Source organism: Phaenicophaeus curvirostris, chromosome 13 (assembly GCF_032191515.1).
Source record: "Phaenicophaeus curvirostris isolate KB17595 chromosome 13, BPBGC_Pcur_1.0, whole genome shotgun sequence".
NCBI classification, from domain to species: domain Eukaryota; kingdom Metazoa; phylum Chordata; class Aves; order Cuculiformes; family Cuculidae; genus Phaenicophaeus; species Phaenicophaeus curvirostris.
The window spans coordinates 21,277,745-21,301,944 of NC_091404.1; the positions used below are offsets into that span (position 1 = coordinate 21,277,745).

At 57.6% G+C, this 24,200-nt stretch overlaps 1 protein-coding gene across 2 annotated transcripts in view; it reads right to left on the reverse strand.

Moving 5' to 3' along the window:
• Window positions 1-24,200, reverse strand: part of STARD8 (StAR related lipid transfer domain containing 8) — a 52,980-nt gene that overhangs the window by 24,557 nt on the left and 4,223 nt on the right. The window contains exon 1 of one of the 2 annotated variants that reach the window (XM_069867942.1): window positions 14,316-14,336. The exons of the other annotated variant lie outside the window; for it this stretch is intronic. The gene's annotated coding sequence lies outside the window, so the exon portion shown is untranslated. Of the gene's footprint in view, window positions 1-14,315; window positions 14,337-24,200 lie in introns of those variants that run through there. 2 annotated transcript variants of the gene reach the window in all.

Genomic DNA, 24,200 nt, shown 5'->3' on the forward strand with positions numbered 1-24,200 from the left:
CTAGCCAAGATATCTAGATTTAATAGGCTAATTTTCTACAAAGGCACAGTCTGCACTCAACCCACTGGGGCTTTGCCATGACCCAGGAGTGCTCCTTCCCTGCATCCAGGCAGGACCCACCGGAGCTTTTCAGGTAGCGCGAAGCTGAGGGTAACAGCACTGTCCAAGCGAGCAGCTCTGGTTGATGTGGGATTTGTCTCCATAATGAAAAGCACTTTCCCTACAGCCGCACTCCCCTGAGCTGGTGTTTTTGGCATAAAGAGTTCACAGAACGAGCTGTGAGTTCCCCTCAGTGGAGCAGGGGAGATCCCAGGTCCAAGGCGCAGAAGGGGACAGTTGAAAGGAGCAACCTGGTAAATGCATCTGTGAGCGAAGCTTGGAGAGGAGCCGGATGAAAACATCCGCCAGCGGGACAGCGAGAGAGGCCAGCTGACAAGAGCGGGTGCCTGGGGATGGGGAGGCGGCTCCGTGGCCATCCGAGTCACCCCCGACTATGTGTAAAATTTCCACCAACGCAGGAGGAGTCAAAAGCCGCTTCCAAATGTGATCTCACATCCCAGCCATGCAGGGAAGCACCGGGCCTCAGTGGGGCTGCTGCCCATCCAGCTCACAGCGCGCACACCCCTAACGCTGCTCGGGGATCACTCGGAGCTGTTTTGACACAGCAGGTTAATGAAATCCCTGACCCGAGAGGTCTTGATCCTCTCAGGGCTGAAAGCAAGCACGCCCTTTGCAAAGAGAGTATCGCTACACACAAGCTGGCAGTGCACTTGGCCAATGGATACCAAATCATGACCGTATTTTCAAGTGAAAAAGGCCTTTCTGTGCACACACTACATCCCGCACCAACCCCAGCTGGTGCTGCCAGCGCGTGCGGGAGATGAGGATGCTGGTGGCCAAGGTTGGCTCTCAGCAGACGCGCCAGCAGCAGGACCGGGTCCGAGCCAGCACAAAGTGAGTGAGGAGGCACAGGCGGGTGTCACGCACCCTCACATCCTCCCCCTTGACCAGGGGATTTTGGTCAAGTTCTCCTCAGGAAAAGCCTCTTCCACCACTGTCCCTGGCCGGACCTTCCTGTCATTAATGCAACCACGGCGCCACAGAAGGAAACCAGATCGTAATTTCCAGCTGCAGCGAAAGAGCAGCAGCTGCCTCCTGGGTCTCCAGGCAGCCAACATCTGTAGGTGGGAGTGAGGGGAGGAGGGAGCTTTGCTGGCTCCAGAGTGGTGGGAGAGGCAGCCAGGCGTCCCCTCGTCTGGAGCAAACTGAAATGCTGCCCAGGAGAGGAGGCCAGGAGCTGAACCAACAGCTCCTTCTGGGGCACAGAGAAGGTCTCACAGTGCTGCTGTCCCCATCACCTGTGGGAAACAGGAGAGCTCTCTCCCTGCGGGAAGGACAGAGTGTTGGGGCCAGAGCCCAGCCCAAGGCTTCCATTTCTTTATGAAGGTAACGGGAGCCGCTGGAGAGAGCAGGCCAGCGAGCTTCTTGCGAAGCAGTCTGAAAGGATGTCACAGCTTTGCAAAGAGACAAAGGAACATCTTACAAAAAAAAAAAAATACAGAAGCCTCCTTGCCAGGAATGTGGGGAATGTCAGGGAACATTACAAAACAGGATGCAAAAGCCGGCCTCAAGCAATGTTACAGGCTCATATGGTGGCCTGACAGTCAAGATGCTGAACCCTGATGGAAGACCAACCATGGCCATGGCAGATTCTGCTCACCTGGCTTGGTACCATTTGTCTGCTCCCACCAGCGAAGCCAGCACAGGCACCTCTCCCCACCCACCCTGCATCCCTTTCCCTCAGACATGCCCACCCACAGCCAAGGCGCAGCGTGAAACATGTAGAACATGTACAACAAAGTATTTTCTGAGGAGCCAACGCGAGCAAACCCTTGTGGGACACGGCCAAGGAGCCTGTTCACATTACAGCAGAGTGAGGATCCTCAGATCCACAGAGGGAGCTGGACTGGTCCATAGTGGAGGAGAGTCCCAAATCCCAGACCCTTGCTGTAAGCAATAGGAAACACTTCTCAGAGATGGTTAGAAAGATTCTCTTCTTTGGTCCTGTTAATTAACCAACTACTTCCCAGCCTCCCAAGGGATTTACAGGCACATGAGCTCACACTCCCTCTCACATCTATTCCAGCTCAAGGGAAGTTGTGACGCTGAAGGCATCAGAGTCGGTGCAGACAGTGGCTGCAGACAGCAAGGTCAGGAGCAGAGGAAGACCTCGCTGGGGTCAGGCCAGGGAGAAGCCTGTGGGTTAGAAGCCAGCAGGAAGCCCTAACTCAACACTCCAACCATTTGCAGCAGGAGCGGTAACAAACAGAGGCCAGTTACTGGCAGAACAGCGCTTCTTGACAGGAATGGGCATGTTTTTTTCAGCTTCCCTTCCATGTGAAAGCCCCTGTGTAAGTAAAAGCTTTGTCACAGCAAGACCTACTCGGGGTTTTCTTGCCCAGCTGAGTATTGCCCTGAGAGCACAATGTGTGCGCTTGTGCTCGCAGCCGGACACAGCGAGGAGTAGCTGCTGCCAACAGGAGCCAAATTCCCCTCCCGCTGATGGGCTCAGGCTGGGGGACTGGGCTGACGAAGGCTCCAGCCCCGGCCTGACAGTCATGCTGGAATATCCATCTGTGAGGGGGAAACTGCTGGACAAAACCCTTGCCACAGTGTCCCTGCATGGTGGTGAAACCCCACTCTCCCATCGTTTTGGAAGAGCCCTGGCTCCAGAAGGGACAAGTAGCCCCTGCCACAGCTGGGAGACCAAAGCTGTCATGGTGCTTACTTGGGTCCCCTTGGCTAGTGGGAAACCAGCCAGGAAACACCCCCAGCAGGGCTCAAAGCCCACACCACCATGTGCTGCAGCACAAGGGACCTCATTAGCACCATCCCCTCTCCCTGCATCTCAGGGGTCAGCCCATCCTCAGAGCCCTTGTGGTCACTGCAGTCCCATCCGCAGGTGATTTGCCAGCAGGGTTTTACATGCATGGTCATCTTTGCATCTTTCAGAACAGCACTTTAAAGTGTTTATATCTCCTCAAGCAAGCACTGCTCCTCAGCCTCACCAGCATGCAGCAAATCTCTGTTGATGCTTCTCAGGAAACCTTTGCCTCACAGAACTTCTACCTTAAAGCCACAGGGTAACGTCATTTATGGTAAATCAATCAGCTCACATCCTCCTAAAGCTCATCTGTGTCTGTTTTTATGAGCTGCTAACTTTTGACTCACGCACATGTTTTATGAAGGGACTCAAGCCCTTCCTTAATGCCCAGTGGTGGGAAAATCAAGTGCTTTGAAACACCAGGCTGTGAAAATCTCTACTCCCATCTCCTTGTGAAGAACTGGCCCAGCACGCCAGCAGTCCTGGTCAACCTCAGCATCTGCAGGGCACAAGCGGCATCAGCCACCACAGCCGCTCACCATCTGACTCATTCCAGATAGCCTCTATCTTGCTTTTGTCTGAAAACATGCACGCTGTGATGCAGGGATGCCCGGCTGTTCGCACAGTGCTGGGCCGAGCGAGCGGCAGCTGCGTGCGCACAGACGGGCACGCAGGCGCTGACACACACGCGGTGACACTGAGCCGTGACCGCTGCCCGCCCGCCGCTCACTGAGCGTTTTGTTCCCACCTGCCTGCAAAGTCACAAAGTGCCTCCAGGCTAAGATCACCAACCTGGACTGGAGGAGCCGAGCTTTGCCCTCCCCAGCTTTCCGGAGCGTTCCCAGAGAGAGGTGTGGGATACAGCATCTCATCCCAACCCCACTGCAAAACTGCATCTATCCCTGTGCCTGGACCTGCAGGCTGACACTGGAGAGGGGTGCACAGCAACACTCAGTGTGGGAGGTCAGCAAACACCATTCCTCCCTCCTGCGCCTGCCGAGGAGGAGGGCTGGACCTGAGCAGAACCCCTTTCTGTCCTTTCATTTTCCTCCATACAGCCTACATTTCCAATTTCACTTTTTTTGTTCTAAACCAAACACTGGTTCAGGCTACCCACCCGCTGCCCTACTGGACGGTGGGATCACTCCATCTCTCGGAGCAGCCACCAGCCCACTCTGCCGGAGGATGCCATCCCAGAGCAAGTGTGTATTAACCAGCACAAGGTCTCCTGCCCTCTGATACAATGCTGACTACTGATTTACTCCACCAGCATCATCACACAGGTCGAGCTGAAATTACTTGTGCTCAGTTTCCCTTATTTGCTCTCTTTCTTTCCAAGCCCTGCCTGCTGTTACTGTTTACCCATCTGAACAAGGAGCCGTTACTGGGTACGTTACACATGCCAACCGGCTGGGACAAAGAGATAAGGCAGCGACCAGGAGGTGTTTGCAGCTGCCTGCAGCTCTGAACCCGCACAGGGCCACAGCACCAACCCACTGCCCCTGCCAGGCAGGCAGGAGCTTGCTTGCAGCCCACAGACCCTCCTGCCCATGGCCGGCAGCCCTGCCTGCTGTCAGCCCCAGGCAAAGGACCAGCTTGTGCTAGAAAATGGAGAAAGCACTGTCAAAGCCACTAGTGCCCTGATGGGCTTAGGAGCCTGGCTAAGAAACAAGAGTGCCTCAATAATCCACCAAACAGACTTGCGCAACGCTGGTTTGTATTTATCCCTGCTATCACCACGCTTCCAGGAGCCCTGGAGAAGCACAGCTCCTGTTGAAGAAGCACAAGCACCACCAGAGAGCAGGAACCTCCCCAGGTGAAGCAGCTGCTGGAGGAAAGCCCAAGGACACCCAAGATCTGTGTAAGGAGATGGGGATCTCAGGGGCTTTGGATCCCACGAGGCAGGACCCCATCCCAACACAGAGCCGGGTGCTCAGTTCTTTATTCCCCCTGTCTTCCTTCTCTCTATGGAGACAAAATGCCAGTGAACCTGATTGAATTCTACTCATTCTGAGCCCACCAACCTCTGCTTTCTCTGACGGCTGTGGCCAAGGACGTAGAGACACAAGACATGGGCTACTCTCACGGGACCTGCCGGAGGACCTCACCTCCACAGCAGAGGTGCCCCCGGAGCACGGCTCCGACGGAGGGAGCAGGGGCCGCGGCAGGGGCTCCAGTGCAGGGCAGGAAGGAGAAACATCGAACCGCAGAGCACTGCCAAGAGCCCGGCACTGCTTCCGGCAGCAGCTCTGCAGAACTGAGTTAATGAGCAAACATCTGCAGCTTCACATCCCCTAAAGGACATTCACAAAAACACACGCCATTCATGCCAAAGTTAATTCATTAATTAATTTTAAAAACCACTGCTTCTCAAGCAGGCGGGAAAGCTGTGGGGACGAAGAGCTGGAGAGGCAAGGATCACCGGCACAGGCTGCAGATCGCTGTGCTCCAGCCACAGGGACGGCACAGACCTCGCCACGGCTTCCTGCACTGGAGGAAGAGGTCGGGGCACACCCAGCTCCTCTCCGACAAGCTCCACCGACAGAGAAAGGCAATCCATTGAAAATTCACCTTCAGCCAAGTCCTAGTCTGCCTCCACCTCCCTGCTGCCCAGATCCCTCAGCCACTCGCTCGAGTTGCAGGCTGCCTAACACTTCCTTCCAAGTCCAAGGTCATAGACTGATGGAATGGTCTGGGTTGGAAGGGACCTCAAAGCCCATCAGGCACCCAAGGCAGCATCTCCAAACCCCCTCTCTCCTCAGTACCTATAAAAGATTGCAAAATTCTACAGCTTCTTTTGTGCTGGAAACAACCTTCACCACACTGGCCAGCACCTCCTTCTTTTATTTACCCTCTCTTCCCTGGTTCCTCCCCCTTTGGCAGCCTGGATGCCGACCATCAGACCAGGGGCTCTCATTGAACGTGATCCAGCAGAAGATGATCCGGATTTACAACCAAAATTGGCAAGAGCGGTGCTGATACCAGTGCCGTATTCCATAACTCCTCTCTGTGCTAGGTCTGTCTCCACTTCACCAGTGGGCATCTGGTCAAGGGCCCCATAGCTGGAATCCCATTCAAACATACGGGATCTCACCAGGCAGCATCAGCCAGATGGGTATTTGGAGCACACGTTTGCGGTGTGATGGAGCAGAAATGGCACCAACTGGCCCCTCCTGACAGGTCTTGTTGGAAAAGTGGACACGTACTGAGCATCCCTTGCTGGAGGAGCAGCCGACTGAGTCAGCATCCCAGCAACAGCCTCACGGCAGGCATGCTGCTTTCCTAACCCTGCAAAGAGGCAGCCTACATGTGCCTCCCAGATGGTTTTAGAGGATATACCAGAAAACCAGTGTTCCCAGTTCAGCCTTTTCCCTGCATCTCATAGCCACTGGCGTTTTGTGGCTGGGACCACCGCTCCTCGGGTTGCTGGAGCCCAGTGACACTACCAGTGGCCCCGGCAGAGACGGGGCCAGGAGCCAACGGGAAACAATGAAAACCATTTACAGAGCAGGAAGCTGCATCTGCTGGATGAAACGCTATCTTCAAACAAGACGTGTTTGGATAACTCCAGTTTCATAACTCGCCTCTTCCGATGTTAGGAAATCACGGTAATAAAAAGAAAACAAGATGGGGGAGAAGAAACTTGGCATGGGGAACAATGGGAGAATTGCTTGAACCCCAGCCTGCCCCGTCTCGCCCGGCCACAGACTCTAAGGACCTTGCATAAGAATAAAGGTCTGATCAAATCTCAACAAGAAAGAGTTAATCCTGCACTCCAGACATCAAGAGCACGGTACATATTGGTGATCTTATACATTACTGTGCCTGCTTGAGTGATTTTTTTTTGGTTTTAGCAGCAAACAAAGCCATCCTGGGGGAGGGAATAGAACTGGAGTCAGTCAACAAGGAGCCTCAGAATCTGGGGTCTGGCAGAACTTACCGTCATCATCTTAAAGGTGATGGGAGGGGTGGTTTTAAAGGGTAGAAGGGGATGACTGGTCACCTTTGCTTGGCATTGACCACTTCTTGGGCACAGGCAGACAGCTATTTTCTACCGTTAGTGGTGAATTACAGTGAAGATAGACCTGCCTACTCCATAAATTCCTAATGCTAACCCAGACCCCTACAGACATCACAGAGGACTGAACGGTGCCCCAGCAGGTCCCTGCTCAGCAGGGAGAAGCAATGAGAGGAAAGGCAAATACAGCAGCAGCTGCTCTCCCCTGGTCACTGCTCCCGTCACTGCCACCCCCAACAAATCAGGACAAGGAGCCAAAAGCTGAGGTCACTCAGCTCAGGACCCCTCCCCAGCACCCACCTCCTCTCCCCACCCTCCCGGTCCAAATATAAACTTGCTTACAGGAAATGCCTTAAAGAAAAGGCACCTCCCTGCATCCCGAAGAATGCCCAGAAAATAAACTGTCTCTGGACATGGAGGAAATGGCTTTTAAAAAAAAAAAAGAAATCACACTGCAAAACAGCTTTAACCCTTTCAGTCCCTCCTGCAAACTCAGCCACCCTCATGCCTCTGCCCCTCACAGAATTTCAAGGTGTCCATGCTCTGGACTGGCACTGTGAGAGGATCCCTCCTGCCAGAGGTCCCTCTGTCCTTGCAGCATCACTGGGTCTTGAGCAAAAATGGTCCAAATTTCATAATCCACATGCAAACCCTCTTTTTGATAAGGATAGTGCCGGACCCCCAGGACAGGCTCACAGCCTGGGAGCCACCCTTAGCCCGGCATAAGCACAGGCTCCATCCCCTAAGCTGCAGGGCAGAGGGGGTGAGCTCTGCCACTTGGCAGCTCAGAATGCTGTTCCCAAGCTTCCCACAGAGGGCAGGGAAGGAGTTCCCACATGGAAACCCCCATTCGAAAGCAGCAATGAGAAAACACAGGGATGCATCTCAGGCCAGCCTGCAACCCCCCGGCCCCAAAGCCGGCAGCTCCGCATCTGCTCAGCCGGGCTGGGAGCACAGCACAGATGGAGGCTTAGGAAGCACAAACACTGTTTTCATACCGAGATCCCTACACAAAATACAGGCAAGAAAAAAGGTAAGAGATCCAGGAAATCCAGGACACGGAGAGGCAGCTGTCTCAACACAGTTGGTCAAGGAGGCTCCAAAGCAAAGGATGAGGAGAGGAGGGTTTGGCCCCCCTGGACCTGAGGCAGCGTCGCAGCATCCGAGCAACCAGCATCCCGCAGCGCCCTTGGACCAACATGCTGGCACCGGCACGGCCGTGGGCACAGACCCTGCCAGGGCTGCTGGCAACGAACAGTAACGGGGCAGGGCCAAGAAATCAAACGTGGTGGCAGAACCCGGTAGGGTCCCTGCACATCCCCAGGCCACAAGCATCCTGCAGAGAAGGGAATTCTGTTATCTTTCCCCTACAGAGGAGAGAGCTGAGGCAAAGCCTCTCCCAATGCAGAGCCAGGAGCAAAGCCAAGAGCACAACCCAGCTCCCTGCGCTCACAAAACCACTGCCCTTTTCCCTGGACGGCAACACCTCCCTAAACGAGCCCCTCACAAACGTGCACTCAGGGCTTGCAGCCTCAGATGCAGGAGCAGTTTGACACAATTCAGTTGCAGCTGCAAAATGCCTGAAACACTTGCTGCTGGGTTTTTTTTTGTTTTGGTTTGGTTTTTTATGAGCAGCAGCAGCACTGGAAAAGCCACGGTGTGTGCAGAGGTGTGTGCAGGCCCTGGGCGTGGGAAAGGGAAGCAGCGGGGTCAGCTTCCACTTGGCTGGAAAGTGAACGTCCATCCGGAGCACAAGTGAAGAGTTCAGCAGGAGATCACACTGCCTCCTGGGAAGAGAGGCAGTTTCTGCTCAGTCCATGCTTTTTTGTCTTCTCTGTTGAGGTGTCCAGCATGGACAGCCCCAGTCCCTGCAGACTGAGAGCCTGCACGAGCTCGCAGTTATCCTGGAGAGCAGTAAGGAGCGCTCTGGAGAGCTCTGCAGGACAAGGACACGTCTGCAATGGCCAGGCAGGGTCCAAGAGAGCAGGCTTGTTCCTCTGGCTCTGCTGAGACAAGCAGTGATCGAGTAGGCATCTTGATACCTACAGCCTCTGGAGATTCCCACACAGAAGGTGTTAAGGAAGAGGAAATCATAGAATCATAGAATCACTAAGGCTGGAAAAGACCTCTCAGCTTATCCAATTCAACCATCACTCCAACCCCAATATGCCTGCTAAACCATGTCCCTAAGTGCCACCCCCACACAGTGTTTGAACCCCTCCAAGGATTGGGACTCCCTCACTGCCCTGGGCAGCCTCTGCCAGGGCTTCACCACTGTCAGTGAAAAAGCCACACAGCACAGCCAGCAGCCGCCCTGTCTGGATGACACTGGCAGTTCTGAGGATGGGCATCCCCAGCAGCTCAAATCAGCAGCAACGCGAAGCGCTGAGAGCCATGTGCCGGGAGCACAGCCCCATCCAGATGGACCAGGGATCTGAGTGCTCCTGCCGCTGCATCACGCCTGCCAGACATTTTACCGGGACAGTAAAAGCACCTCCAAACTTTGACAATCATCATAGCAAAACCACTGTGTGCCCTTGTCACTGCTGCCAGCAGCAGCAGGGCAGCCGGGATCTCGCCTCCCTCAGCCTTCGGGAATGGGGAACGCAGTGTCAGCTGAGAACCCCGACTGCTGCCCGAGCAGGGGGCTGAGGGGATTTGGGACGCTGGCACCACTGCTCCATCCCTACCCTCCACAAACCCTGTGCTGCACCCAGGTGCCTCTGCCAGGGGACAGCAACTCCCACCAGACAGCACGAGCAGCCAGGGAGGAAACACTGCACGCCCTACAGTGGCACTTGCACAACACTGATCTGGACTTCAGCTTCATTTCTGCAGCCCGCCTGTCACCACCACTCACGCTACAGGACAGCCACAAAACAGCATCATCCACCCTCCCGGCAGGAGGAGGCTGTGGGAGGACAAACAGCAGGCGTGCATGTACCTTCTTCCGCAATGCTGAGCCACTGGTACTGCGACTGCAGGGAATTCCCAGCCTGGGAAAGCAAAGCTGACACGCCGGCCCCAACTGCCCAGCTGTCCTGCTCTTGCCCAACACCACTGAGGAAAGGAGGTCAAGTGCGCCCTGAGTCACCACTGAACGCAAACGTCCCGCAGCCTCGTGACAGCATCACCCGCCGCTGCCCGAGGCCACAGCCAGTTTTGCTGGTAATTGGTCGCCTTCAGCCCCTGGCCAGCCCTGCTGAGCAAACCCCCTCCTGCAGCCCCAGGGACCGCTCACCTAACCCCCCAGCCCAGCCTTCAGCCCGGTGCTTGCAGCAAACCTCGTCCTCTTCAGCCGTTCCCCTTTTGCCTTCAAACGCTCACTTTCGTGTCCTCTCTCCCTGTGCCTCCCCCCTGAGCCCCAGTCTCCCCGTTCTGCAGGCGCGGGTCCCTGTGGGAAAGCAGCAGGGGCAGAAGGAAGGGGGAATGAGTCCCCAGTCCCTCTGGTCCCCACCCTGTGCAGCCCGCAGTTGCGCGAGAGGCTGGCAGTTTGGGGACAGAACCCTCCACACCTGCAGGTCTCCTGCCCTGGCTCCCCGACCGATGGGTTTCCAGATGGCAGCTGTCCATGGGGCAGCAGCAGCTGGAGCACCCGGCGAGGGGTGCTGTGGGAGCATTTGGTTGCCATTCCCAGGAGAAATGGGGCGAGAGCACAATTCCTTTGCGCGGCATCGGACAAAAGAGCATTCAGAAACTGAACTCGTGCCCTTGGCGGCAGCAAAGATCTTCTAAACGTCATGAGGGGTGGGTGGAAAGAGAGGGAGAACAGAAACCCACCATGTGCAAATCAATGGTACATGAGCAGCACATCCTCTCACACATCTGCACCCGTGTGGCAGCACGGAGCCCAGCACCCGCTCCCGCTTCCCTTAAACAGCAGCATAAATCATTTGTGCCCAGTGTGCTCCGAGCAGACACCGGAGCCTGAGCCCATGACGCCCCAGAAGGCGCAGGCTCTCTGCATGCACACGATGCTGCCAGATGCTTTTCAGTCCAGATAAAGGGCAGGACATCCCCGTGTACACCCGGGCTCCAGCGCGCTGGGACCCTTGGGTTCAGAGCCTGCCAGCCCAAGAGGATCTGCTGAGATCCTGCTCCCAGTTAAGGAGCTCCAACTCTCTCAGCCTGTCCTCATATAGGAGGTGCTCCAGCCCTCGGATCATCTCCATGGCCTCCTGTGGACTCACTCCAACAGTTCCATGTCCTTCCAGTGCTGAGGACTCCAGAAGTGGACCACAGGGCTGCAGATGGGGTCTCACCAGAGCAGAGCAGAGGGGCAGAATCCCCTCCTTGCCTGCTGGTCCTACTGCTTGGGATGCAGCCCAGGGCACGTTTGGCTCTCTGGGCTGTGAGCTCACACTGCCGGCTCAACACACCTCTCCGTAGTGGGACATGGAACGGCCGAGCTCCCAGGAGAAGGTCCTGCACGCCACTGCGCCTGTTCCCAGGGCCAGCCTTTAGTGTTTACTCTGCCTGTGACCGGCACAGGGGGACGAGTGCCCTGTGCCGATAAGGGACCCTTCAGCTGGCAGCACCGGCAGCTCGGCCGCTGTGCGCTGGGCCGCGTGCCCACGTGGCACGGGGACCCTGTCAATGATTAACTGGGAAGAGCAGCGACCCGGCGAGACACTCGCCCATGGGCGTCACAGCTGAGCAACCAGAGATGGGGCTGGACACCCTGGGACCCCATGGGAGCCGTATCCCCCAGGCGTGGGGTCAGCATCCAGGGTCATTCCTGGGGACCACAGGGCAAGGGAGGGACAAGCACGGAGCAGGGCAGCGCGAGGCCAGCTCGGCTCTGCACCTCCAACAGCTCCTCGTGCAGAACCGTGCAAGGAACACGCCAAACCAAGCAGGAAGCAAGCCGAGACAAGGAACGCTGGCCAACCATCACTTCCTGCACCTAAAAACGGATTTCTTGTTGGAAACATAGGAAAAGACCTTGTCTCTTTAAATTTCTGCACCCAGCCCCAGCAGCCTGGAAAAGTTAATATAATTATCCGGAGGTGACTTTCAGCAAGACTCACACAAGAAGGGTTATTGTGGCTCAATCATTAACTGGGTGGGAGACCCCCGGCCTTGCGGGAATGTGGCCATGCACTGCCGGTCCTCTCCGGAGCTCGGCACAAAGGTTAACGGGTGGCTCCTCCACACCAGCCCCGACCACCGGCCCCGAGGAGGCTCCGTCCACCCTCCAGCACAGAGGAAAACCCAGCCCAACAACTCCTTCACATTCCCGGCATGGTGGGAAGAGCATGCGGAGGAAGGAAAGCTGAGAAATGAGAAGACCTGGCTTCCACACAGATGTCCCTGCTGCCACACGTGCCTCAGCTCCCACCTTAGCCCGCCCCGGGCAATGCCAACAGTGCCCACGGCTTGGGGTGCTGCTGTCTCCCACCAGAGCCGCTGCTGCCTCAGACCAGCACGGGCACGATGTGGGATGGGAGACCTGGCACGAGCAAGAGCATCCCAGCCTTTGCAGCCAGCATGCTGCCCCCCAAAAGCCTTTCACACCCACAAAACCAGCTCAGCTTCCATCCCTGGGCACTGGCAATACACTTCACCCAAGCCAGTGGGCAAAGGGATGGAACAACATCTCCATTATCAGGCTGGTGGAGATGGAAGGAGACACCAGCATTACCTGGTGCATTGCTGGGCTAGGAGATGAGCCTGGGCGCAGGGCTGAGGTCCCGCAGGACCCTCGCAGCTCCCCACGCAGCCAGGGCCACAGTGACCGCGCTGGGAGGCATTTCCTGCCTCCGCAGCCTCGCTGCCAGCGCGCTGCTGTGTTTGGAGGATTAAACTCCCACATCTGAATGCAAAAGCCCCTCTAACCATATGCCAAGCGCACAAGCACGTCTGCAATGGGCAAACTGCTTTGGGTTCTTCGGGGAACAAGCAGCTTAAGGTGGGAGCCTCAGTTCTCCTCTCTGCTGGGCGATGATTTACCCTGTTCCCCAGCAAAGCCGGGGCAGTGCCTGGCTCCCTGAGCTCCCCTCCTGCCTCCCTGGCACAGAGGAGCCTGGCAACCTGCCCTCGGCACCACCGGCAGCACTCAGCGCCGGCCAAGCTGTCGGCTTGTTCCTGTGCTGCAAAGTCACGCAGCTACACCCTCAGGGACAGGGCAACCTTTCCTTCCCCTGCTGCACTTCAACTGACTATGAGAACATCCAAATCTTTTTGAAATTAGTCCCGAAGCCAAGAGGAAGCACTGCCGTGCCCCATGGCATCACCACAGACTGTTCTCTTGCACAACTGACCCGTGTCCCGTGCACGCACTCAGGTTTGGACATCTGGGACAACGCGGGGAAGGAATGTTCCACGGAGGGACGGTTGGATTGACTCCACTGGCCTTTTATTGGAAAAGTATTTCTTAGAGGAAGTGCCGGTACCTGCAGCAAACGTGAGCAGCTCCTCAGAAGCCAGGTTGGATGCCCGCTCTGCCCTGGGACGGGGCATTTTGTCACATAAGGGAACTACCGACGAGCTTTTGGGACAGAGGTGGGAGTTAATTTTTCCGTCCAAGCCTGGGAGGAGGCTGAGGGGTGAGCGGAGCCGGAGCAGCCCCTGCTGCCCACAGGGCAGGCACTGCTCCAGCGGCACCGCTGCCTCTCGAACCACGGTTTGGTTGGAATCATCATCATCATCAGGTTGGAAGAGACGCACTGGATCATTGAGTCCAACCATCCCCATCAATCACTAACCCATGTCCCTCAGCACCTCATCCCTTAAGCCCCTCCAGGGAAGGGGACTCAACCCCCTCCCTGAGCAGCCTCTGCCAGTGCCCAATGACCCTTTCTGTGAAAAATTTTTTCCTGATATCCAGCCTGACCCTCCCCTGGTGGAGCTTGAGGCCATTCCCTCTCGTCCTGTCCCCTGTCCCTTGGGAGAAGAGCCCAGCTCCCTCCTCTCCACAACCTGCTTTCAGGTAGTTGTAGAGAGCAATGAGGTCTCCCCTCAGCCTCCTCTTCTCCAGGCTGAACACCCCCAGCTCTCTCAGCCGTTAAAACGCAAACAGAAAAGAGCGTGTCCATCGATCAGACCTCGAGTGCGGACGCGGAAAGGAACGAGCCTCCTGCCCGCCTCCTCCAGATCCGCCGGCACCAGCGGGGTCCGCGGCTCCTCCGCCCCCGGGGCTCGAACCGCAGCCCCCGAGGCACCGGGAGCCGGCGGGGGGTCAGACGGGACCGAGCCCCCCCCGGCAGCGCCCGGACGCCCCGGATCACCGGGGACCCCGACAGCGCCGCGAACGGACACGGGCCGCGGCAGCCGGGGCAGCGCGAGCAGCCTGCGAGCAGCCTCCGGGAAGCCTCCGGGAAGCCCCGGGGACCCGGGGCAGCGCCGGCCCCCGCCGCCCCGCACGGCACCCGAGCGGCCCCGGACCCTCTCCGAGCCCCCGGTCCCGGTTACCTGCCCCTCCGCGCGGCCCCCGGCGGGACCCGCGGTGCTGGCGGCGCTGCGGGCACCGGGCGGGGCGGCGAACCGGCCGCCGCAGGTGCGGGGATGAACGGCCCCGCCCGGCCCCATAGCCCGCCCCACGGCCCCATAGCCCGCCCCACGGCCCCGCCCGGCCCCGCAGCCCGCCCCACGGCCCGGCCCCACGGTCCGACCCACAGCCCTGCCTGCTGCCCCACTGCCCCTTCTCCCCTTGGCTTCCCGTGCTCTGCAGAGCTGTCACACAGACCAGCACCCCCCACAAGGAACACCAGCACCCCACAAGGGACACCTGCACCCTCCAAGGGACACCAGCACCCCCCACAAGGGACACCAGCGCCCTCCAAGGGACACCAGCACCCCCCACAAGGGACATCAGCACCCCCCAAGGAACACCAGCACCCCCACAAGGGACACCAGCACCCTCCAAGGGACACCTACACCCTCCAAGGGACACCAGCACCCCCCACAAGGGACACCAGCACCCCACAAGGCACCATCTGCCTCAGCAGCATCCGCCGGCGCTCCAGAGACGGGAGCCGAAGTGCTGGTCCCCAGCTCTGTGTGTTGCAGCCTGGGGAAGGGGCTCCAGGACACAGCAGAAAGCCGGCACGACCCCAGACCCCCTTCATGCCCCGCATGCCACCTCCTCCTCCGCTGCCAGAGCGGCAGCAGCAACTGCAGGGCCTGTCCTGGCCCCGGCTGCTCGCGGGCTGGCAGCCCCAGGACAGGGACACGAGCAGCTGCTCCCTCCCTGCCACGCCGAGCACCCATGAGGGTCCCCTGAGCGGTTCCCTCACAAAGACGAGCCCCAGCACAGTTTCTGGACGGACGCCTGGATCCGCAGCTCTCCCTGCCCATCAATCCAAGCCCCTGGGGAGAGCAGGGGAGCAGCCGCAGCAGGGTGCCAAGAGTAGGACCATCCCAACCATCCGCATACGCTGCGGGGCATTCTCCTCCTCAGTAGGTCCTCCTCTAACAGCACAGGGTGAGGAAGATCCTTCCCAAAACACGCATCTCACAACCTGGCTTCTGGATCCCAGACCCACGTCACTTGTGATGGGACCAGGCACAGACTGTTTGCAAGAGGGGGAAGAAGAGAAAGCGGGACGGGGTTTGGAATAGAGGGGCTAAGAGGAAAGCGCAGTGTGCAAGGTGGACTTGACGGAGGAATTTGTGTGTGAAGAAGGAGGCAAAAGGTCTGGAGGTCAGGAAGCACCAGCCAGAGTGTGGAAGTAGGAGACGCAGATAGGAGGCAGAGCATGAGACGGAGACACGGGGACACTGGGCAAGGGGCTTGACAGTGAACACCAAACACATGCAACACAAGGAGAGGGAAAGGCAGCGATGGGATCTGGCGTGGGGATGGCAGAAAAGCAGGAGAGACCATGGCAGGGATGCCACAAACCCTCTCTTGGTATTACCAGTGGGGGCTGGAGGGTTGCCTAAGCACCCCAACATGTGAGGATCAGGAGGAAAAAACAGTTTTTTCCATTGTTTTCATAGTCTGAGAGGCTTCTGATGCACATCTCCTCCCTTCCTTCCCCAGCCCCAAGCTCCTGACCCTCCTCCCACCAACCTCCCAGCTGCCTCTCCTCCCCGCTGCAGCCCCTCTCGCACCAGCCCTCAGCTCTGGAGGGAAGGGGCTCTCAATGAGGCTGTTGTTGGCATGAAAGCCTTCACAGAGCTTTGTGCAAAGGAGCCCCTCACCAGGGAGAAGACAGGCGTGGACAGGGGGCCAAGGGCTCCCGCAGCAGCTGGTGTCCCCCCCACGCAGTCAGACACAGCACAGTGTGCAGCTGCTGACCCACATGGGTGGAGATCAGAGAATCAGAGAATGCTTTGGGTTGGAAGGGACCTTCACAGGTCATCTAGTCCAAGCCACCTGTGGAAAGAGGGGTTACATCAGTAGAAGATAAGTAAAACAAGGGGTGATGGAGGCTGTGAGCACCCTGTGACAGAGCCACAGGCAGACGAGGGGTTGGAAAGGGGTTTGGGGTATCAGAAACCCAGCCTGGACCCACAGAAACACCAACATCCATGAAGTCCTGCTTCTCAGGAGCTGGGGATGGAGCACACAGGGATGGAGAAGGAGCAAAGCCTCTGGAAACAGAAGATGGGTGCCAAGCCACAGGGTGCTGAGCACGGAGCCAGGGCCCCTGGGGATGGCTGGGATGGATATCACACTGTGGCCACATAAGAGGGAAAGGGACAGAGGCAGAAGGACATGGCACTGTTCCCAGTGCCGGGAGCGCGGTGGGTAAGGGCAGAGCTCACACTGCATTCCGCTGCCACGCTCGGCTCTCACCCAGCACCACGGTGGGTCAGGGCCAGGCACCAGTGCCCGGGTGGCCCCAGCAGCACAGTGACAGCCAGTGGAAAAAGCACATGGCTCAGAGGAGGATTTCAAGCATCTTTCCCCTCATTTCCTCATGCAAAGCAGGAGCAGGGAGTGTGTGGGGGTAGAGAGGCAGGAAATCTCCTGGAGATGCTGAGCTATAAACAGGCAGCAAAGAGGGCAGGACTGATGCAGGCATTTCGGGGTTGTTCGTGCTGCCCCTGCTGCCTCCTCGCCTGCCAGCACTCACAACCCTTCCCTGCGCCAGGTGAGATCCAGCAGGGAAGCTGTCTGGGCATCACAGTAGCGACAGACGAAGGCTCATTTTACACAACAGATGACATCAAGATGCACATTGAATGCTGCTGCCGTGGCAAGAATCACAGACAACACAAATGCTGAAAAAGACCAATTATTTGGGCTGGATCCGCACATCCCTGGATCAAACCCTCCTCGGGACCTGAGGACAGATCATCCCCAGATGGGAAGGGCACACGGGCAGCTATGGCTTATCCCAACCAGCCGGAATGGGAGGGAGAGGGGGTGCTCCCACCCTGGGGGCTCCCCTGGCTGCAGCAGGCAACATCCACGTCTGACTCCCCATGCAGGATCCCCTCTCCATGCGTGACCCCCCGTCCTTGACCCCCCGCAGCAGCGCAGGACCGGGCGCTCTCTGCTGGCCCAGCACACAACACCCCACGCCGGAAAAGTCAAACCAAGAAAAGACATTCAAGAAGGAGGGAAAAATTAGTATGAATCCATAAGGAAAGCATCCTCCCTCCAGTGACTGCCCACCATGAAAGGAAAACCCACGCACCCACCGCAAACACACCCCGAGCAGCCCCTGAGTACCCGTTATCTGCTTCTCTTTCCCAACAACCAAAACAAACAGGGGAAAAAACAAAGTTAGGATTTTCGTTTAGGTATATAAATAAAAACAGACAGTGGAAAGGAGCCAAGCATGCGGGTGTCCCAGGGCAAATCTGCTCACCAGCGTATGCTCAGGGCAGTCTTGCACTTGTGCAAGTATTATCCACGTGCCACAACTCTCCGCTGCTGCAGATGGAGAGAGAAGCCAGTGCTGTTTTCACAGGAACCGTCATGGTGTGGGTCCAACCCCACCTCAGATCTGGGCGTAGCCAGCACTCACCACCCTCTTCCCCCTTGGGGTGCCTGATTCCGGCCACCCAGCACAGAGCGCTCCCGTGCTTTCCTTGCTCACAACTGTTATCCAGCCCCTCCCCACTGCCATCGCTGCCCATCGGACCCCGGCCCAGCAGAGCAGCCCTGGCACCTGCAGGCAGCAAACACACACACAGTCCTGCTGGGCTCTCGCTGTGGTGGCACAGGCAGGATCGAGCCCTGGCAGAGCGCGTGGAGCCATGTGGGTCTGTGATGGGCACCGGGGCATTATTGACAAAGAAGGGTGGCAATAAACCCAATCTGGTGTCTAGCATCCTGCTCAAGGCCCTGATAGCCAGGAGCAGAAGAGCTGCCTGCTCCCCTCTCCTGCCCACTTCAGGCTCTCTCCACAGCGCAGATAACCCATAAACCACCTTTCCCCACAAAACCTTGACCCCAGCTCACCCCCACCACATCCCAAACGGAGGAGGTCAGGCTCAGCATGGAAGGATGAAGGGGACCACGTCCCAAGAGCCAGTCCCAGCCACTCGCGGGATGGCGCCTGTGGCTGCAGGGATGCTCTGGGCACAGGGTCAGCACCAGTTTGAAGCGAGCAAGCTGGCTCAGCCCAACAGCAGGAGGATGGCTTCAATATCCTTGAGAGGAAACTTCTGCCCCTTGATTTAACTGGCACACACGAAATGGCAGATGGAACCGGCGTCGCCAGCTGCGCGAGCACGGCAGGCGGGATTTCACCAACACCGAATTCCCCAGCTTCCAAGGGAGGAGGGCAGGAGGGAGGGAAAGGGAAGCTGAGAGACACCAGCACAACAGCATCATTCATGGGAGCTGCGTCTGTGCAACAAGGGTCCTGTGTCTGGCCCAGAGCTGTAGGCAATTAAACCAGCAGCCACGGATCTCAGAGAAACAGCAGGGATTTATCTGAGGAATCCGCATTATGTGGCCACTGCTGCACCAGAGCAGAGCAGAGAGCCTCCCGCTCCTGGAGGGTAAACACGTTTGTCAGCAATGAGAAGCAGCACCAGCTCAATGACCCCAACTGTTCCTGCTTCACCCACCCACGCCGGAGCCCCCGTTACACCGCGGGGTGACGGCTGCTGCTCCTCCTGCGGGCAAACATCACCAGCACAGGCAGGGAACAGGGTCCCCAGCCCACACGGGGACTCTGGCAGAGGACACGGCACTGGGTTTGCAGTCAGCGGGTCACGGGCAACGCCAACCACTGCAGCTCTGCAGCTGGGGGAGCGACGAGCAGAACGCTTTGCTGTTCCACATATAACCGCGGTGGTTTGCAAGTCTAAGAAAGCGGTTTTCCGTTCTGGTCCGACCTGAGGAAGCACGTACAGGGTTCACCAAGACAAGCGAGAAGAGGCTGATTAACCTCTAGGGAATCTTACCGGCACAGCTGGCTTCTGGGAGCAACCACAGACCCGCTGGGAGACCCTCGGAGGGAGCTGTGGCCGGGCCCTGGGAGATCACCCCAAAACAGCCCCCTGACCCCCGGGCACGGATCACCCGGCTGGGGGACGCGGAGCCACGGGCTGGGGACAGAGCAGCCGAGGGGACAGAGCTGGGGACAGAGCTGGAGTCGGGGAGCAGAGATGGGGGGCAGAGATGGACAGGGAAGGCAGATATTGGGGGGAACAGAGATGGAAGGAAGGGAGAACAGAGATGGAGGGGGGGAGAACAGAAGTGGAGAGAGGCAGAACTGAAGCGAGGGGGGGAGAAGGGGGCAGAGCCGGAACGGGGCGGGGAGGCAGAGATGGGAGGGAGCAGATGTGGAAGGGGCAGATGTGGAAGGGGGGCAGAGCTGGAAAGGAGGGAGCAGAGCCGGAGCTGGGGGACGCAGAGCGCCCCCGGTCCCTGCCCACCCTCTGCCTGCCCCTTACCCGGTCCCTTCCCATGCGCAGGGCGCAGCGGAGCCGCATCCCCGGGACCGCTCTGGGGAGCGACCCCAGAGCCCCCACCTCCGACAGAGAACACCGGGGTGGCTCCTGCTTTCCCGCTCCGCCTGCTCCATCCCCTGCACTCAGCATCCCTGCCGGCTCCATCCCCTGCGCTCAGCATCCCTGCCGGCTCCATCCCTGCCGGCTCCATCCCTGCCCGCAGTCACCCGGGACAGGCACCGGGGCCGTGACCGGCGGGGCCAGGGGTCAAGAGCACCGTGAGGATGGCTCCACGTTCTGTCTGCCCACCCTAAAGCAAGCCCCCCGCTCCCCCACAGCACCAGCATCCCCGGGAACGCGTGCTCCCTGCCTCTGCTCCCACGGGTGCGTAGGTACCCAAAGCATCACGGATGTTTCAGGCAGGATTCAGAGCCTCTTCCTTGAGAAGGAATTAATGTGATCAGACCGACCTGCAAACATCTCACACCTCTGTTTTCCCCTCTGACCTCTCAGGCTTTGGAAGGAAAACCGTAGGAGTCTCCGGAGCACCCACGGAGTCCGGGTGCGCTCCTCAGCCCAGGTCATTCCCATGGCACAGGCCGCCTCTTTCTGACTCAAGAAATATTACCTTGCTTCGCGTTTTTAATGCCTCCTCCACGCGAAAGCTCTTACCAAAGCAAAACCACTGTGCAGCCAACACTTCCTTTTGGTTCTCAGAGGATTTTCTCATTTTCACTTCAGGGATGTCAATGCACTCACAACTTCCCTCTCAATCCTTTTGGTCTCACACAAACCACCTCCGGGGCGCAGATATAAATGCACTTTCTTGCCCGCGATTCCCTTCCAGGCTGCCTCAATCGCTCCTTGCTGCCCTGGGCACTGAGAGGCCAAAGGTGCCTTTTACCAGCTCATCCCTTTCCCTTCCCAAGTCCCGCGCAGCCTGGCCAACGTGAGGGAAAACCCATCTCCAGCCAAAGGTCTTCCCTTCTGCCCGGCAAAGCAGCTCACCCCATTCCTGATAGGATCCTGCTGTTCAGAGCAGGGAATCTGCACTTTGTTAGCTACAGGAAACAGAAAAACTTGCAGAGCCTGGAATTAAAGCCCCAGAAGAATGGGGAGCTGGGCTGGGGGATGGGAGGTGGTGGCTGCAGCGGTCACCAGGTTTTGGAGTTATAGAAAGTTTATAGGCAGAAGGGGAATGAGGACAAGCAGTGGCCTCATTCCGGGGGCTGGAGGGGCCTCTTCCTCTGACAAATCCTTTCCCCACGATCATTTGTTGGAAAGACTGAAGCGTGGCCAAGTTGGTTTTGATTTTCTTCTAAAGCACTTTTTTCTCATTCCTCATTTTCAGTTTGTTTCCCAGGAGCCAAGGACGGCGGCAAGGGTGCTCGGCAGCCTGGGAGAGGGGGTGGGAAGGGGGGGCTGATCCAGCAGCTTCTGTGCCAGGAAAGCAAGGAGGTTGCAGGAGAAAAAAAACCAAAACCCTGCATTCCCTATTCCTGTCGGTCACCGGGAGCCCTGTGCATCCTGTATCCCTGGCACAGCGGTTCCTGGCAATGAACAACGGATGCCGTTACACGCGTGGCTCTGCAGGTTCCTACAGGAGCCGCTCTCCCTGCGAGTGGTTCCCACACAGCAGCTCCTGGGAAGCGGTTGGTGTTACAGAGGCACCAGTGCTGGAGGCAGTGCCCAGTACAGAACCGAGAAAGGTGTTTTATCAAAACAGCCCAGAAGGCATCAACCATGGGGACAGGCAAGGAGCGCCAGAGCTCACCACCTCAGCTCTGATGGGCTTCAGTGCCAGCCTGCTTTCTGGGGAAACCAAACCAAAATGGATAAAATACATCTCAAAGTGCTCAGCAGTGCAAAAATGCCCTCGAGGGTTCACCAAGGAGGTTGAAAGGGAAACACTGGAGATCACATCTCGAGCCCTGGGTGATGCTGGCCCCAGTTCCTGAGAAAACACTTAATGGAAAGAGGCAGAAACTGTTTCCTTGCACTGAAGCTGCCCTGGAAGAGTGGTTATAGTCTATAAATTCTTGTCTAAGCAATGTCTTCTTAATTTCTTTTCAACGTTTTTACCACTTAGAGCTAAGCACAAAGCATTTTACACTGCCCAGGCGGGATCGATCATAGAATCATATAATCACTAGGTTGGAAAGGACCCACTGGATCATCGAGTCCAACCATTCCTTTAAGTCACTAAACCATGCCCCTCAGCATCCCATCCACCCGTCTTTTAAACACCTCCAGGAACATCTCTCAGCCACTATTCATAAGGCTTGTTCTCCAGCCCCCTCACCAGCTTTGTTGCTCATCGTTGCTGATGCCGCAGCTGAGCCCCAGACTGACCCCGTGGGCAGGGACAGGGCGGGAGCCACAGAGTCTGTTTTGTCACATGTCACACCAAACCCACTCGTAATCACATTCAGTTCAGCTTTTCAACTTCCTACCTCCAGACCCGTGACATTTTCCACCCCGTACAGGCAGCGATTTCTCACAGGGTTTCAGGAACCCTCAGGAATGGGTCTGTGCAACCACATCCAGCATCCCACCCCGGGTCTCCTCCCTCGCACCAATGCCACAGGCAGAGCACAGCTCCGGCACTGGTCCTGGCGCACCCCTCGCAGCAGCCGCCTGCCAGCCTCCCGCCTCTCTCCCTTTCAGTCTATTCAAGCAATGACAGAAAAACAGACCCCTGTCCCTCTCTTCTCTCACCAAAACCAGGGTGTCAAACACGTGCGCACACGTCAGGCAAGGAGCAAAGGACTCAGGCTGCAAACCAGCAGGACCCGCACAGGAGATTTTCCGTGTCGAGGAGAATAACAACTCAGCTGTGACAACACATCAACCACAGCTAAATTTAGCGGGTTATTTTCAGAGATCCAGATGCTGGGTAAATACAACCTTATTATTTCACGCAGGGGCAAAAGTTCAGCAACGTCCCTCGTGCTTTTCTCTCCTATTTCACCACGTCCCGTCGCAGCAGCCTGCTTTGGAAATACAGCAATGCCATCGCTGCCTGACTGTGCTGAAGGAAGCTGGCAGCTCAGTTCCCATCCCTCGGCAGTTACGGGAGATCCCTGCTCAACGGTGTCAGCAGGGCACACTCTGATCCTGCCTGTGGACAGCCTGGTGCTGCTGCCCACAGGACTTAATTCAGAGCATGCAGGCTTTGCGTGCACAGCCAGCGTGAAAGCCTTTCCTTTCTGCTTTGTCCAGAACAATACATGGGAAGTCAATGTCAGAGAGGAAGGCAAGGGTGAGGAAATCCATGGAAGCCTGGCCCTGGTTGGGACTGCTCCAGCGGGAGGGCTCCGTGCTCCGTGCCCCACACGGCTGGGGACCCACATGGCAGCGCGAGGTGAAGTCCTGCCCTGAACGGGCCGGGGAGGGGACGTGTGGCCAGGAAGGTTCAGGCAGGCATTGGTGTGAATGTAGCTGAGCCTTTACCAGGAGAGGCTTAGATCTTACAGGCAGCTTTAACCAATGAGAAAAAAAGCTATAAACATTCTTCCCCTCACAATCCAAGCCATGGATGTGAATCTTCCCTGCCCTTTCCCTTGCACAGGGCTCTTTAACCTTTGTTAATAAGCGCTTGCTACTAATGTTGTTAATCTCTCCCATGGAAGGGCAAGAGAGACCACCCAGGATCATCTCTGGAGCTCCATTCACAAAGTGCCTTTTGTCACCCAGAGCCGCCCTGTGCTCCTGGGCTTTTGCACCAGCCCAACTCAGAGCTCATCTAACCCTTACAGGGTGAAAACCAAGAGGTCGAGTCACTGCCCTCTGGTTACGAGAGCAGCTTCGAGATGCCCCGGCACATCCCAGGGCTCCTTGCAAAGCAGTGTTCCCCTTTTCATAGTGTTGGAACCTCCGTCTGGCAGCATCGCTCCTCCCTGCCTTCGCTGCTAAGAGCATTCTCCATGGAACCCCCTCTGCACCCAAAGCAGAGGAGCTGACACAGAGCAGAGGAGCGCTCGGGGTCCCTCTGCTTCCAGAGCTGCCAAGACCCAGCGGCCCCCGCTGGCCATGGGACCAGGGGTCACGGGGAAAAGAGCCTGCATTGCACCAACCAGTGAAATGACAAACGCGGAACCTCTGCTACCTCACCTGCGAGCCAGACCACGCTTGGAGCAGGGCTGTTTCTCTGGGGTGGCACAGGAGGATAAAACGAGATCCAGTGCATTGCGTCACCGACGCCAAGGCAGCTGCCACGACCAGCAATGCCGTTTCAGACAAGTGGCCCTGCACTATTCTTGAAGTGAGCAGCTGGCCCTGCCCCATCTGGGAGCCCACAAGCCCTGTCCCCAGCCCTGGTCCCCAGCTCTGCAGGCACACGCCTCCTCCTCCTGCAGACCAGCACCAGCCTCCAGCCCGTGGGGTGTCCCCAACCCCAGCTGCTCCCCAGCATCCCACTGACAGCCAAGCTGCCTTCACAGCCGGGGGGTAAGGATCCGTGAAGGAGGGGCTGGGCCCACCCTTGGGGTCCCC